This window comes from Castor canadensis, chromosome 1, assembly GCF_047511655.1.
Source record: "Castor canadensis chromosome 1, mCasCan1.hap1v2, whole genome shotgun sequence".
NCBI classification, from domain to species: Eukaryota; Metazoa; Chordata; class Mammalia; order Rodentia; family Castoridae; genus Castor; species Castor canadensis.
In genome coordinates this window covers 93,253,287-93,269,705 of record NC_133386.1, presented here as the reverse complement: position 1 = coordinate 93,269,705, position 16,419 = coordinate 93,253,287, and the positions used below count along the sequence as shown (strand labels likewise).

Below are 16,419 nucleotides of genomic sequence, written 5' to 3'. Positions count from 1 at the left end.
ATATCCCTATGTGTATATATTTATATGTACATACGTAAATGTATATTTCTGAACCTGTGTTGTTTATTGATTATGTTTGCTTTCAGAACTTTCTATTTTGCTCTTCTGTTCTGAAATTAAGATAACAAAGTTGTGCATAGACTTAAGTTTATATGATCTTAATCATGCAAAGTCATATGTGCTTCTGTATGCATATACATGTGTATATAGAAAGTACAAAAAAGGTAGACTTTGAGGCAGTACCTAGTAACTTATATAGATATTTATAAAATATTGTTATTTGAAAAAGGCAAGTTGCTGAACAGTGTATATGTTTCTTTTAAAAAAAAAATTGAGCCACATTTTACATAGAAAACTCCTCCCTTCAAACGTTACATTTCATTGTTTATTAGTAACTCTACTAAGTGGCAGAACCATCACCATAAATCAGCTTTTATTAGAGTAAACTAAGTGTATAGGGATTTTATTGTGATACTTACATGCATATAATGTACTTTGATCAAATTCACCTGCCCTAATACTTTTTCTTAAGCTCCTGCTATCCGTCTGTCCCCTTTACTTAAAACTCCTGCCAGAAATAGCCAGCAGAGTCAGAAAACAGCAGCCTGCTGTTAAACAGGGATCTTGTTTAATGCAAGTCCACTAAACTAGACTCACAGAAAGTGAACACCCAAAGTCAGTGTTTCCATTCCTCTAATTTGTTTCAGAAGGAAAAAAAAAAAACCAGGCCTTTCATTGTACTGTTTTCACACACGTACATAGTGCAATCATATTCACACCGTCGCCTCTTCTTTTTCTCTCCCTGCTCCCACTGCTTTCCCTCTCCCAAACAGTGCCCCTTTTACAGCAGTGTCCAAAATAAATAAATAGCATGGCATGAACCAGTTTTTGAACATTTGAATACCACAGTAAGTTCCCTCATGCACATGTACAATTAATCCTCATTCCTATTCCCAGCTCCAGGCACTATACTTTCTTTACTTTAAACTTGCCTCCTGTGGACATTTGAGTTAAAGTGAACCAATTTTACATGTGTGTAAATGGGCTTGTGTGTGTTTGTATGATCAAGGAGAAAGAGGGGGAGGAATATGTACCTGGCTGACAATGGTTAAAATCAGATCATTGGGATGAGTGCAATGGAGACAAAACAGAAAAAATTACATAAGTTCTCTTTAAAAACAATAGTAGTTCAGCAAAAATGGGTGCACAGGAAATTTGTATAAGGTACATTCCAAATACAAAGAAGTACAAAAAGAAAAGTCAATTACAATGAGCAACGAAATATCTGCTTCACTGACTGGTCAAAACTTGGAAATCTAATTATGCCTAGTGTTGTTGGGGATTTTGAGAATTGGAGATTTTCACACACTCCTGGTGTGAGTGGCGATTAGTACAGTTTGCTTTAAAGGAGAATTCATCAGCATCTATGAGCATTTTAAAAAGCTGTGGGAAGTTCTTTTATTTTTCTAAATTCTCAGGAAATTGCAGGATTATATTTTGCTATAGCTAAATAAAAACTATAAATATATGTGTTTGTGTGTACACATGTATATGTACATATATATATATATCAGTGTCTCTGGATATATATTAAATATGGTCTAATGTTCAAAAGATACATATGAGAAGTGTCTGGGCTTTAACAAAACCTTAAAGATTCTACAACAGCTACTATTATTTCTACTTCTCTAAAGGAAAATTGTCCCTCATTCTTGTGGACATCTAATTTCTGATTCAGTATAGCTATATTAGTTTAGCAAACTAATCTCATCAGAGATTCACAGTAAAGACTATATGTCAGTTAAAATAAATTAATTTTAAACGGCTTCTTTTATAGCAACCTTTTGATTTGAAAGAAATCACTTGAATTTACTTTTTCAAGCATTTTTCTTCACATTACATTTTATTTGAATTTATTCTAATTTATGTGGACTTCTATCTACCTAGGAACAACACAAGTGAATAGATTATTTGGGTAAGCATAGCTACTAGACACAGTAGTCTGTAGTAAGGCCACCGAATGTCTAATTCTTCTAAAGTAGCTAAGTGCATTTAGAATTAAAAAAAATATTTTTAGTATTTTGCCTAGCAGAAAGTACAAAGCATTAGGAAAATATCACTGTTATAGTGTATGGTACATTATAGTTAATCACCTTGTGTGATTATGTAAAAGCTAGTGCCTTAAGGTTTTCTTTTTGTTAAATTTATGAAAAAGGCACCCACTTTTTTTTTCCCAACAAAAAGCAGATTCCTATGATGTGTGCCAGTGCTGCCACATCTGTCTTAGTCAAGTGGTCAGAGAACAGAAACAACTGGATTTGATTTCCTAGCTTCAGATTAGAAGAATTAGCTATCATTTTAGCTCATAGTTATATTTTTTTCTCTAAATGGTATCAACACTAATATAATGTATACACAAGTAAAACTGTGTTTCTGTTGTTATGTTGATGAAAAGAGTTACTTTTCAGTAAAAGCCCATCCTCTTCCCAGGGGTTTGGGTGTAAGGAAAGAAAGCTGGAACAATCCTGGAAGGAGGAGCCAGCTAATATTCAGGATAGAAAGGTTCTTTCTCCTCCCTCAGCATGACAAAAAAATAGAAAACTTGTTAATATACTAATTTACCCAGTTAATGAGCCATAGATCCCATGTATCTTATATTTTAAGGTGGTGTGGATTCCAATATTGCCAGAAATATTTTGGCAGACCTTTCTACAAATCCCCTAGGAGTAGATAATTTCTCACTGTTTTCATGACTGAGAGTTTAACAAAACTATTTGAAACACACCAGTTAGCCATTTAGTACACAGTTATGGAGCTTGGACACAGACTGTTGAGAAGTAATATGCTCTGTGAATATATGGCAAGAGTGATTTAAGGAGAAAGGCTAACTCCTCCCGGCAACAGTGATAGAGTGCACACCAGCTATGCATGGAGACCATTAAGGAGAGCCAATCTCATCCTCCCCTCAAAACTTGCAATATTCTTCCAAGTTTTGTGTAGTCAAGTCAAATGACTAGCAGATCCTACAGTCTACTATTGGTACACTTGGTAGTTTAAAGTTTGCAATGTGAACACAAACATCCCATTAAAAACATTTTTCCTAAGAATGATAGTGTTGACTGGTGGTAGCAGCTTTTGAAGAGTAAAATTCCTCTTTAAATAAAGGGAAAGGAGAGGTATTAATTTTTGTCACTTTTTGACATTTTATAAAGTTCCTTAAACTTTAAAACACAATTCAAGTATAGTACAGAAAAGTAAATACTGAAATTCTAAATACTAAATAGGTATTTTAGGGTGGTGAGAAAATTCCTTTGTGTTATATTTTTAAAATGTTTTTAGAATTTAACGTGCTTAAATTAGTGTTAGCATATAGGAGGTTTGTGATAAAAATGAGAGGTTACTAAACTTGCATTAAAGTGGTCTGTTCTCATCTCAGCTGAGCTGTTAATCAAATGTGTCACCTTGGGAGAGTGATAAGGGTTGAATGAGGTAACCTATTAGCATCCTTCATGTTCTGATATTCTGGTCATGAAAATATTTATAACTTTTAATCTTTTCACAAAATATTTTATATACTGTTTTTAAAATAATTATTATTAATAATATTCTGATCTGGGCAGTGTAGTACATAGTTATAAACCCAGGACCCCAGAGGCTGAGGCAGCCTGGGTTACATAACCACGTAACCAACCATGATCCAAAAAAACCAGTGGTACTCTGTATTTATTTGCCTTAGTTGTTAGTTGGTCTTTTAAACTTTTTTATTTTTATATCTTTTTTATTTTTATTTTAATATCTTTTTATTTTTATATCTTATAAAAACTCCCTATTTTAAAATTTTAAACTGAGTATGGTGGAAATTAATTTAATTCAGTCTCCATCAAGCATTGTGCTAGTCACATAACATAATCTCTTTCAGCTGAGGAAAACATCAAGTTGATCATTATTTTCCTTACTTTATTTAGAAGGAAAGTTATACCTAGAAAGGTAAACTGTATTTCACAAAGCAATAAGTGACATATTCTGAAATCCAAAGACTGTATTTTCCCCTACTCTACCAATTTAAATGAAAATACCTTATTTATTCCTTGGAACACAATATGAGGTCCTTTCTTACCACTTTAATGTGATTTTCTGACAGAAAGTTGGAGAACATTAAAAATAATCAGTGCAGATTTTACCAAGTTAGACAGTACATTCCTCATCTATACTATGATCCCTGGGGAAAACAGGCAATTCTTTATATATTGTTTCTAAAATGTATCAGACCTTACCCTTAGATCAGATATGATACTAAGAAAAGGACAGCTCTTTCATGAGTAGTTTCAGACTTCTCTCAGTGTGAAATCTCTGTCAAATACCATTTTCCATTATGTATATAGAAATGAGGTTAACTCCAGCTTAAAATTAAGCAGGCTTCATCTTGCAATGACAGGTGGTTCTGCTATGTTATGATATCATTTCCAAGGTAACTAAACAAAGCACCATAAAGGAAGGATTATGTTAGCAGGTGTGAAATAAACAGCAGGTGACCATTTTACAAAAACTTTGCAAAACCTTGAAAATAGATGACAGTTTTCATAAACATTGCCACCAGAAATAATACATACGGAGTTAAGAAGAGAAGCGAATTTTTACCTAGTATATGAAGTACATAGTGAAAAACTAGGTCAATATTAATTTACTAGAAATCGAGAAATTTATGCAAACAGCTTTGTCCAAGGTACAGTGTTATTAAGTAAGCTATTTTTGCAGGTTCTTTGATGACACTGGTTATGCTATTTGTGACATGTTGGTAGGTAGCGAATAAAATTATGTCTAGAAGACAATGTTAATGGTGGCTGTTGTTTTCCTTTTCTAATGGAAAGATGATTCCATTTCTGACTTGTAAGTTAGCCATAAAATTCTCTTGAATATGCTTATCCCAAGATTTTGAGAACAAAGACATATAATTTCTTTTTAGATATAGATTTAGCAATGGATTCTTAGAGGAGAAAAGACATTTTAGAAAATTGGACTGTGCACTTGGTTTTGTTTCTATTTCAATTAGTGAACCATAACAAAATAAGATGTTGCCTAAGTGCATGATTTGGGGGGAAAAGCACATTTTAAAATAAATTTACTTCATTAGAGTTGGCATCATGAAGGGATTCCAAAGCAAAATATTTGGTTAACAAACTCTCAGCCACATGACCATGAATGTGAAGAGTGGTCAGTTTTATAGAACAGGAGACTTTGGTGCAGGTAGGCATGAAGTCAAGAGGCTGTGACAATGAAACGGAGGAATGCCTTCGATATTTCACAGCTTCTGTGGTCATGGGTTAGGGTTCTGACAGAAGGGGGAGAAAGGCCTTAGATTGAGACCCCAGTAGTGGACCAGCTTTGCTTCTGTTGTGCTATAGAGATGTTCAGTTGGTGTTTAGTGGTGTCTATCAAGATCAGACTGCAGTGTGTGCATGAGATGGGTTCAGACCTTGTCAAGGGGGCATGGTAAATTTCCAACACAGTGACATGCTAGCATTATCTTACCGCTACGTATTTTCTGCTAGAAGAATGCCACTCCAACAAATGTCACATTATTGAAAAAGTCTTATTTCTTGAATGAAAACTCTTGAGTCGTCCATATTTTTTTGGCAGTTAAAGAGCAGGGAATGGATCCTGAAAATAGTGAGCAAAACACTAGAGAAAAGTGAGGAAAGCAAAGGTCATGTAACAAATTAAGTCTGTCCCGGGCCAGTTTTCTGGGGACTACTTGGCTCTCAGGTGTTTCCCATTACAGTGGCAGATGTAAGGTGACATTTGTAATAGCAAATCATTATCTAAGCCTTTGAGAGATACAGCAACATCAGCAAAAATGGCAACTGTTTAACATCTGTTGTTTATGAGTGAAAATATTAAAGAATATCATTTCTCTTTGCTTTCAAAAATAATAACTATACTATGTAAAAAAACATTCAAGGTAACTTTCAAGCCATAAATGGTCACTTTACAGGCAATCTAATGTCACAAACCAGTTTTGCAGAAACTGAAATAAAAATTTCTTTGTTTGTCACTATTAGCATGTCTTATTTCCTTAAGCCTGACATTTTTTCCTTTTCATTCTACTTCGTAGGCTAGCTTCCTCAAATTTAGGACATCTGCTCCATGGGTCACAAGGCTCAGAGCAACATATCGTTGCCATTAGAAGCCATTTCCTGCTTTAAAATTTTCAAGGACCTAATAATTACAGCCGGAATCACAGTTGCATTTGGATTAGATGGACCATGATGTCATAAATGTAGTTGAAAAATCATTTTTTTCTGAGATTTCTGAAAGTGCTTAAGGGGTTAATGTTGAAAACCTACATATTCTATTTTAAAGGAAAAAGCAACCAGCTGAATCAAGATAGAAGTCTAAAAATATGATATCAATTTAAAATTTTATGAAGGTGTCTTCAGTGGTTTTCTGACTCTTTGATCCCTTTCATCACAGCCTGCTCAGACTAGTGTACAGAAATTAGTGTACAGAAAATGATCTATATAAGCAAGAAAATGTTGCAAGATAACATTGTCTTAGCTACATCTCCTACTGTCAATAAATTCTCATATCAAATGCTATTCTTTGTCACTGAGACATGGGCTATTGTCTCTAATTATCTCTTCTGCAATAACCAAAGATAACAATGTATCTTTTCTTCCCTTCCCTCCCTTTCCCATTCTGAGGAATGACAGTCATGGTTGGATGGGAAATGCTGTCTTTAGTCTCCATAATCTCATTTTCTCAACCAACATTTACTAGGTTGCAGGCATTATTCTAAATATTCTGCTAGTGTTAATTCATTTAACCCACAAGGAAACTGAGTCATAGAGAAGTTGGGTAACTTTCCAGGGCAATAACAACTGGTCAGAGACAGAGGAGACTCTTAGCCACTATGATGTACTCTTCTCCAGGAAATTGTATGTTTTTCTGATATCTTTAAGAACTTAGGGCTCTGTTCTCAACTTTACCACCAGCTTTGGAATTATGCTACATAATTTCCTGGTGTTCTTTTGCAGTGTGTATCTATGATGTAGGTATGTGTGTATGTACATGTGTGCATTTGTGTTTGATATTATGGCATCATTTATGGAGATTCTGGCACTAGCAGAACTTTAAACAATGAGGCAAGACATTTTCTCTGATCCAGGCCCCCAACACACTCATTGCATTGTGAGACCGTGGGCAATTCACAACCACTCTGAATCAATTTACTTATCTTAAAATAAGGCAGTTGGACTCATTTGTTTTATAAATATTTAAATTTAAGACCTGAATCAGAATATATGTTGATTGGTAAGCCAACCAGTAAGGAAATTTTTCTTGAGAATTGAGCACACCCTTGACATTTGAAAGAAGTACATCCCAAGATATTACTGTACCTCTACGTTTACAAGAACCACGATCACATTTTATTTTCATAATGGAGTAATAAATAAATAAAATTTTGACATGGCCACTTTCTAATCATGATTATCTCTAAAATTATTGAGTAAATGATTTATAAATCTATTATGCAGTAAATAAAATCTATGCTATTATATAACTAATCAGATAATGCCACGCATAGCATACCTGCAGCTGCAATTGTGTTTGTGTACTTGCTGCATTAATGGAGGATTTCTAGAAGGAACTGGAAAGATTCTGAAGTGATACATAGAAGGCAGACCTGGTTTGATGTCTCATTATTTAACTTTATGTGATAACTATTTTATAGAAAATTGCTGATAAATAGATAGAACTCGATAATCTGTAATGGTATCTCCTTAAATATGTACTTTGGAAAATCTGATGAGTATGACAAATAATGCACTTATGTGTTTATTTGTATAGTTGGTTGTAATTCTATAGAAACATTTTGTATTTTAAAATGTTGAGATGGGGCTGGAGGTGTGGCTCCAGTGGTAGAGCACCTGCCTAACAAGTGTGAGCCTGAGTTCAAACCCCAATACTGCCCCCCAGAAGTTGAAATTTACATTTCACAATTTGAAATATACATGACATGAAAATACAGAATGTCTTTGCATTCTCTCTAGGTGTAAGAGTCTCAAAAATTTTTTGAGACCATAAATCTCAGAACTAACTATAAGCTTGAATATGCAGGTGATTATACTGCCTTGTAATATCTTTGCTGTTCTGAAGATGAATTATCTTTACTTGGTCAACTACTTGATTCCTAGAAAGTCTCTCTCTCTCTCTCCCTCTCCCTCCCTCTATCTCTCTTTATCTATCTCTGTATATGTGTGTGTGTATGTATACATATATTTGTATGTAATTTATATTTGTGTGTGCACACACACGTATATATGTATGGATAAATCAAACATCTATATATGGAATAGCTATGATTTTGCATGCTAGGAGGATAATTACATGTGGAAAGAATAACATGTTTAAGACAGAGCAGAATCTTTCTCCTTTTCTCTTTTGCTTGAGGTCTTTGGCGCCTCCTAAGAGAGTATTTGGCTATGTTTACTGAAAACTGACTATAGATAGCAATTAAGTACTACATGTTTTTAAAAGCTAGAAGGATTTTGAATGCCTTCACCATGAAAAATGATAAATGTTTGAGTAGATATGTTTAAACTTATGTAGACATTCTACAGTGTATTCTACATTGTATACATGTGTCAAGTTGCCACATAATACCCATTAATAAGCTCAACTTCTGTCTCAGTATATCGGTTACAATAAATCTGGCAAGGCGTAAATATCTTACTTTGTATTACTCTCTTTATAATTTCTATTTTCCCTTCTAGTCTTTTGAATTAATTGTATTTAGCATTCTGTTCCTCAATTAGCCTGTCACTAATATAATATTTTGCTATTCTTTTATGTTTTATTCATAAAATCTTATATTATTAAAGTTAATTACATATGAATATACTTACCACTTCCTAGAAGATATAAGAACACTACTACTACAACACAATTTATCTTTTCCAATGTTTTATGCTATTATTATGATTTATCTCTCTGATAAATATTTTAAATTATGCTTGTTTCCCATCAGTAGTAATTTAGATTTACCACCTGTTACTGTCCATTCTTTTATTTTGTTTTCATTGGGCCTCATTTTCCTTCTGCTAAAAGTTCTCTTTAAGCCAGGGTCTGGCAGCTCACACCTGTTATCCTAGCTACTCAGGAGGCAGAGATCAGGAGGATCCCATTCAACGCCAGCCCAGGCAAATAGTTCCTGAGACTCTATCTCAAAAAACCCATCACAAAAAAGTGCAGGTGAAATGGTTGAAGGTGTAGGCCCTGACTTCAAGCCTCAGTACTACAAAAATAAATAAGAATAAAAAATAAAATAAAATAAAATTACCTTTAGTATTTCCTTCCTGTGATTCTACTTGTAACATAATCACTTTTTGATTGACCCAAGATGCCTTTCTTAATTTTTAAAAAATATTTTTCACATTCATATAATCTCATTTGGCATTTATTCTCCTTCATCACCAAAACATAATTATACTGTCTTCTCATTTGGCTTTTGTTGAGAGGCCATCTCACAATTACTCCTTTGGAAATAATGTATCTTTTTATTCTGGCTATTTTGAAAAGTTGCATTATGATGTGCCTAGGTGTTTGTTTTCTTTGTATTTATTCTTCTCAGAATTTTCAGTGTTTCTTAAATCTGTGGCATAAGATCATAGACTGGGTGGTTTAAACACAAACATTTATTTCTTGTAGTTCTGGAAGCTAGAAGTCCAACATCAAAGTGAGAGCAGATTTGAAGTTTGAACAGACCCTGCTTTCTGGTTTTGCAGGATGACGGAGACAGAACCCTCTAGTCTTTTCTGGTTATCAGAGCACTAGCCCAATCATGGGGGCTTTACCCATATTATCTCTCTACATCTAGCTGTCTCTCAAAGGCCTCAATTCAAAATACTATCACATTGGTGATGCAGGTATAACATATGAATTTAGGAAGTAACACAACCATGCAGTTCTTAGCAATTAATTTTGGAAAAGCATGGCCTTAAGTATTGCTTCTGCTCCATATTCTTTACTCTGTCCTAGGACTCCAGTTACACATGAAACTCTTCACGGTGTCTCATGTATTTCTTATAATTTTATCTTTCCACTCCCTACTACAGCCTGTATATTTTATCCTAATTTGAGTTTACTGATCCTATTTTCTACTTTGTCTAATCTGAGAGTATACCATCCTACTGAGTTCTTGTTTTAGTTCATTTAATATCTAGTTCCAGAATTTCATTTGGTTATTTAATGTACTTCTAGGTTCTCATTAAAACTCTCCATCTTTCTGGGTGCCAGTGGTTCCCACGTGTAATCCTAGCTACTCAGGAAGCAGAGATCAGGAGGATTGCAGTTCGAAGCCAGCCTGGGGCAAAGAGTTCACAAGACCCTATCTCGAAAAAACCCTTCCCTAAAAAGGGCTGGTGGGGTAGCTCAAGGCCCTGAATTCAAGCCCCAGTACCATAAAAAAGCAGAAACTTCTCAATCTTGACATCTAACTTATTGAACATACTGGACAACATATTGAAATGTGTGCTTTATAACTCCATTCCAAGAACTGGATCTCCTTTGGGTGTGTGTTCTGTCTCTGTCCCCTGTCACTTTCTCTCTGTGTCTCTGTCTCTTTCTACATTTCTGTCTCTGGCTTTGTCTGTCTCTCTCTTCATGTGGTACTGCCTCCTTCCATGCACAGTAATTTACATGTGGATATATGGAGGTGTTATATTTTCCATGAAAAATTATTGATATATGATGCTCTTATGCTATGATCATCCATCCTAGACAATATCGTTTTGCATCTTTGGTTTTTTTGTTGTTGTTTTGTTTGTTTGTTTGTTTTGGTGGTACTGGAGGAGGAATTCAGGGCCTACTGCTTGTTAGGCAGGTGCTCTACCACTTGAGCCACTCCATCAGCCCTTTTTGCTTTCATTATTTTTGAAATAAGGTCTTTCTTTATGCCTGGGCAGGCCTGGACCATGCTCATTCTATTTGTGCTTCCCTGCATGGTGCCACCTCACCCAACCACTGGTTAAAATAAGGTTTTGAAAACTTTTTTGCCCAGGTTTACCTCAAACTCCGATCCTCCTAATCTCTGCCTCCTAAGTACCTGGGATTACAGGTGTGAACCACTATGCCTAGCCACTTTTGCATCTTACAGGCAGTAAGGCTAAGATCACTGTAATCCAGTCAGAGTATGACACTGGGAAGCCATGAACATACCAAGTTCTTGAAGGGAAAGGGGAAGAAATAGTGCTACTCAGGCCATAGAAGAGTGGTGTAATGAAGAGAATGAATACCCAAGGGGAACTATGGGGATGAGGTTATGTCAGAACCTCCAGTACCACAGAGGAAAGACATACCCAGACTTTTCTTCCCTGTGGTCTGGTATCTTACTGTTGCCTCTTGTTTGGGAGAATTGGCATATTAGCAATACTGAGTTTTCCCAATCATTGAATGGTGCCATTATGTTTCTTTGTCAGGCAGGACTTTTTTCCATTTTGTTCACTGTTGTATACCCAGTGACCAGAGCAATACCTAACATATAAGAGATACTCAAAAATATTTGTCCAAATCAGAAATATGTACAGAGTGAAGCCAAAAAGAATATTTACCTTTACTTTGAAGACACATCAGCAGTATGCTTAATATACAGTTTGTAATACCAATATCATTGAGTGTTTGCTATGTGTCAAACCATTATATATGTTATTTCTTTTAATCCTCATATAGATTCTGTGAACTCATTTTTAATAGTATTTCCCCTATTTTACAAATGAGGAAGTTGAAGTATAGAGAGATGATATAATGTGCCCTAGATAGTATAATAAGTTAGGGGAAAGCATTCAGACTCGTTATACAGCCCACATCCAGGGCTTGCTTCTTTCACCATCATTCAGAATTCATTGCTACTTCTTCCATGCCATTCAAGATAATAAGAAGTTTACACATTTACAGAAACATAAGCAGTGAAGGCTATATCATTGGGTAGACTGGGTAAAATGAGGTTGAACTGACAAGACTTTGAGTCTTTTATATGTAATGTAATCAATATGATCAAACCAATAAATAAGTTCACATATATATTTGCAACTCTGTGGAACAAGCTATAATTTTCTTACTGGGTTTGAAAGATGCTGATAGCTCTCTAAAGAGTTTATGTGCATGACTATTAAAATAATGATAATAATTAGTTATTATCAACAATTAGTAATTAGTAATTATTATATCACAGTACCTAATTAAGCATGTGTACAGTTCAGGCACAGTGCTATGCAATTCAGATGGATTATCTCACTTAATTCTGAAAACAACTCAGTGGGATATTAGTAATTAGTATAGATCTGTAGTCTATAGATCATGGCCCTGAGTTAGGGCCTCTAGTTGTGTGTCTTCAGAAGGGAACCTACCTAGGCCACTTAACTCCAGAGCCCAAACTTTCCCTTGAAAGTTAGCAGTGAAATGAAGAATTATCCACTAAGTCATGTTGAGACAGTGAGCTATGAAGAAAAAAAGTTAATGCAGATCTCTAGCTTATCAACATCAATTCTGAGTGATCAAGGTAAAGAATACAAAATATTCAAACAATATTTAAGCAGTTCCTGAGCTGAAGTAAGACAGAAGAATTGCAAATGAAGAAAACAAATAAGACATTAGATTTTAAATGGTTTCCTTTAGTTCTTCCTCTCACTTCTGTCCTGCCAGAGTAGCTGCTGTCTCCAATCTAGAGTTCTCTGGGCTCTGCTGAGATTAGCTGCCTTTGTAGCTAAACTTCTTCACCTGTGGTTTATGCTGCAACTTTTTCCATTTTATTTCATTAACTGACTTCTTCTGTACACTTAACTTCTAGAAATTTGTCATTATTTCCATGCTCTGTGGTTCCTTTATTTATTGTGGACTTATGACTTTGTAACTTTATGTACTATTATTTAAATGGGATCTCACTCTGTTATTTTAAAGTTGAAACATTTGTGAGAGTATGGGGATTGCGGCCTTATTAAATCACCTGAGTTTAAAGTGCAAAGCCAGTTTTGTCTGGTTTGGGTACAATTTGGCACAACACTTTTGGAAAATGAATTTGCAAAATATATTTTAAAAAACCCAAATAAACTCTCATTACAATATAGTGTTTATGCCAAGAGAGTCTTTCATGTTTATTAAAATTTTAGCCAATTTTATTTTTCCAATATATTGTTTAAAAATGCCTTCAATATAATAACCATTTGTTCAGCAGTTCTTCACGGTAGAATTCTATTTTATGTGAGAAAATGTAACAGCTCAAGGGTAAGGCACATGATATATCATCTCTATATAGTCTTTCATAGATATGAAAATGTTTTGGATCACATGGAAATAGTTGAGCTACAATACTAATAAATAGATACAATGCAGTTATAGTGGAATCTTAGTTATTTTAAATTTGCATATAAAATTAAACTATAATGCCAAGAGTGGGACAGTAGGGTTGCAAGTGCTTTTATTCATTAAAAGAAAACTTTGTATCATATTTTTATCTTTAGTTATTCTACTTAATTTATTTTATAAATTTCTGAGGGAAAATGTAAGCATATGAATAGTGACAAGAACAACAGATTTGGGAAAATACATGCACACTGCACTGAAACCAAAGAGAAATCACTTATTTCCATGTATTCCATCATCGACTATTTTCTACTGTCTCATCTACTTTTTTCAACAAAGTGAAATGTTACCTTCGTGATTGTCTCTCCAGTTTCTACTGGAGTGAGCTCTGCTTCGATGAATAGAGACGTTTGCAAAAATGAGGGAAAATGTCCAGAAAATGCAACAACTGTATCTCATTTTTCTCTTCATGTTTTTCAACATGGCATATTTTTTCAAGTATTATATGAAATTAAAACCAATCTCACAAGTTATCTGTAAAAATATAGAATGAAATATAGCAAAGATATATCTTTTGTCTTTTTAAAATGTACATGTTTATGGTCTTTGTAATACTAAATACATTAATATTATCAACAGTCCGGAAGACACATGTCTTTTGCTTTCTGTATCTGAGCCTGTAAACATTTCAAGTGAAGGCAAGTGTAAAGTATTTCTTCCATCTGAATACCATTTTTTTTCTGCTGAACTCATTTTACCTATGGCACTCTCTTTATGTATACAGCAGGAAGTGTAATTTTTATTGCTCCGGGTAAGACGTTCATGTGAGTTTTATAAAATGTTCCACTGTACTCCTTAATGATTCATTGAATAAGAAAGAGAATTTAACATTCTATATAAGAGCAAAACACCAAAGTAATTTTTTCTATTCTTTATTTTTCTGTGTATGGCATGTAGTTTCAGAAGCCATGTTTAACTACCACAATCTTTCATTTAAGTTTGTTTGATTGCTTAACATCTGTGAATTATTAAGGTAAGTGATGACACAGACCTTCCTCAGTTTAGATTAGTTTGGAACACGTCCCAGAGTATAATCCTGCATGGCAGAAGCTCTGAAAGGGGAGTGTGTGTGTGTGTGTGTGTGTGTGTGTGTGTGTGTGTGGTGTGTGTGTGTTGTGTGTGTTAGCATCGGTTGCTTTGACATAGGTTTGCCTTATCCTCTTTCAGAAAATCTGCTAAGAATGTCTCCTCGTCCCACCTTCTGATTATTTAGAAGGCATGTATAATTCTTAATGCCGAATTCAAAGAGAATATCTTGAACACACAACCCCATTGCTGCCAAGCACTTGTGATCACTTTTGCACATGGCTGCCACAATTGCATGAACTGTATTGAAAGGTGTAGCAATCTTCTATGGTAGCCTCACACATTCTCTGTACTTTTTAACTCATATAAGTAATTTCTTTTTTACTAGTGAACTTCATGATATGAATACTTCATATAACGTAAAACAGAGTGGGAGTTAGAAATTTAATTTAAAAAGTAACTTGACATTTTTATATTTAATTTTGTTTCCAAGTTGGAGGCTAGCTTCACCAGACAGCATTAATTTTAAAATAAGTGTTTTAGGTTGTCATGCTACACAAGGAAAGAAAACAGGAAAAAAATTTTTTTAAATGTAAAAACATACACAAATGAAGGCCAGACGTGGTGCCTCATGCCTGTAATCTTAGCTCCTTGGGAAGCAGAGGTGGAGAGGATGGTGATTTGAAGCCAGCCCTCCTAGAGAGTTCGTGGAACCCCATCTCACCAAATAAGCTGGGCACGGTGGCATGTCCTTGCCATCCTGGCTGCACAGGAGGTATACATAGGACGAATGTGGTTCAGGGTGGCCCCAGGTAAAAACGTGAGCCCCTATCCCCAAAATAACTAAAAGCAAAGAGGGCTGGGTCACAGATCAAGTGGTATAGAACACCTGCCTAGCAAACGTAAGGGCCTGAGTCCAAACCCCAGTCCCACCCCTCCCCCAAATAGACAAATGAAGTAAAGCAGAGCTAAATGAATAAGCAGTATTTTAAAATTATCCAAACTATTCTTATTTTGCGTATTCAGTAACCCTTTGAATACACCGGAAGTGAAATTAAATGAATTGTAAAAGTTAACTTTAGTTAATAACATCCTTTTTTCTTTACTTTTATTTATCCTGTAGCAATTCCGCACATTCAGAATTCAAATATTTCCCAAATTGGCAATGGCACATTTTTATAACACTTAAAATGTAGGGCAATAGATGGTGATAATAATTTTCTAGAAATTTCTCAAATATACAATGAAAAATATTAATATTCTTTATTTTCCTATCATTTTTTAAATGTTCTTTTCTGGTTCAGCTTATCCCCAGTTTGGAAACTTAGTAACAAGTGTAAATTTTGTTTTGTTTAATGTATGTTTTTAAAGGAATGCTTTACTATTTTTGTAGAGAAGGACCTAGTTTTGATGATTGGTGATAATTTGCTATGAGTGAATTTCAGAAATTCAAATTAATATCTATCTCTTCAGTTGATATAAAGTAGTAAAAAAGCTCCTACCAATCTTCTTGACCCATTTTTATTTTCACTTTATCAGCTAAAGAGGCAGCTAAAAAACTAAACAGGGAATGTGTACCCTGTCCTCATCCTCAGTTCTGGGAAGAGGGGCTCCTGTCACTATGAAAATCCTGGTCCTGGAGTACTGCCCCTTTTGCTGTCATTCTTGACATGGCCTGCTCATGCAATCACGACTTCTGAGGGACTGTACTCGTGACCTCAGAGAGATGATCATACACAGTGCAAAATTTAACCTTATTTCACTACCGTTTTAAATTGAAAGTATATGCTTTTTTATTTTAATATATGCTCTCTCAATGAATTTTTCATTTTATTTTACATCTTGTATTTGAAGAGATGGTTCAAGAGGATCCTGGAATCTGTCCTTTGACTGCTAGTTTTTCTATTATTGTTATCATTGGCTTTCATTATTGTTATTAGGATTATTGTCCTCATTATTGCATTTATTTTAAATGTT

The 16,419-nt window shown here is 34.6% G+C and overlaps 1 protein-coding gene across 46 annotated transcripts in view; it reads left to right on the top strand.

Moving 5' to 3' along the window:
• The window catches only part of Rims1 (regulating synaptic membrane exocytosis 1), a 405,270-nt gene that overhangs the window by 192,216 nt on the left and 196,635 nt on the right, over positions 1–16,419 (top strand). The gene's annotated exons all lie outside the window — the stretch shown is intronic.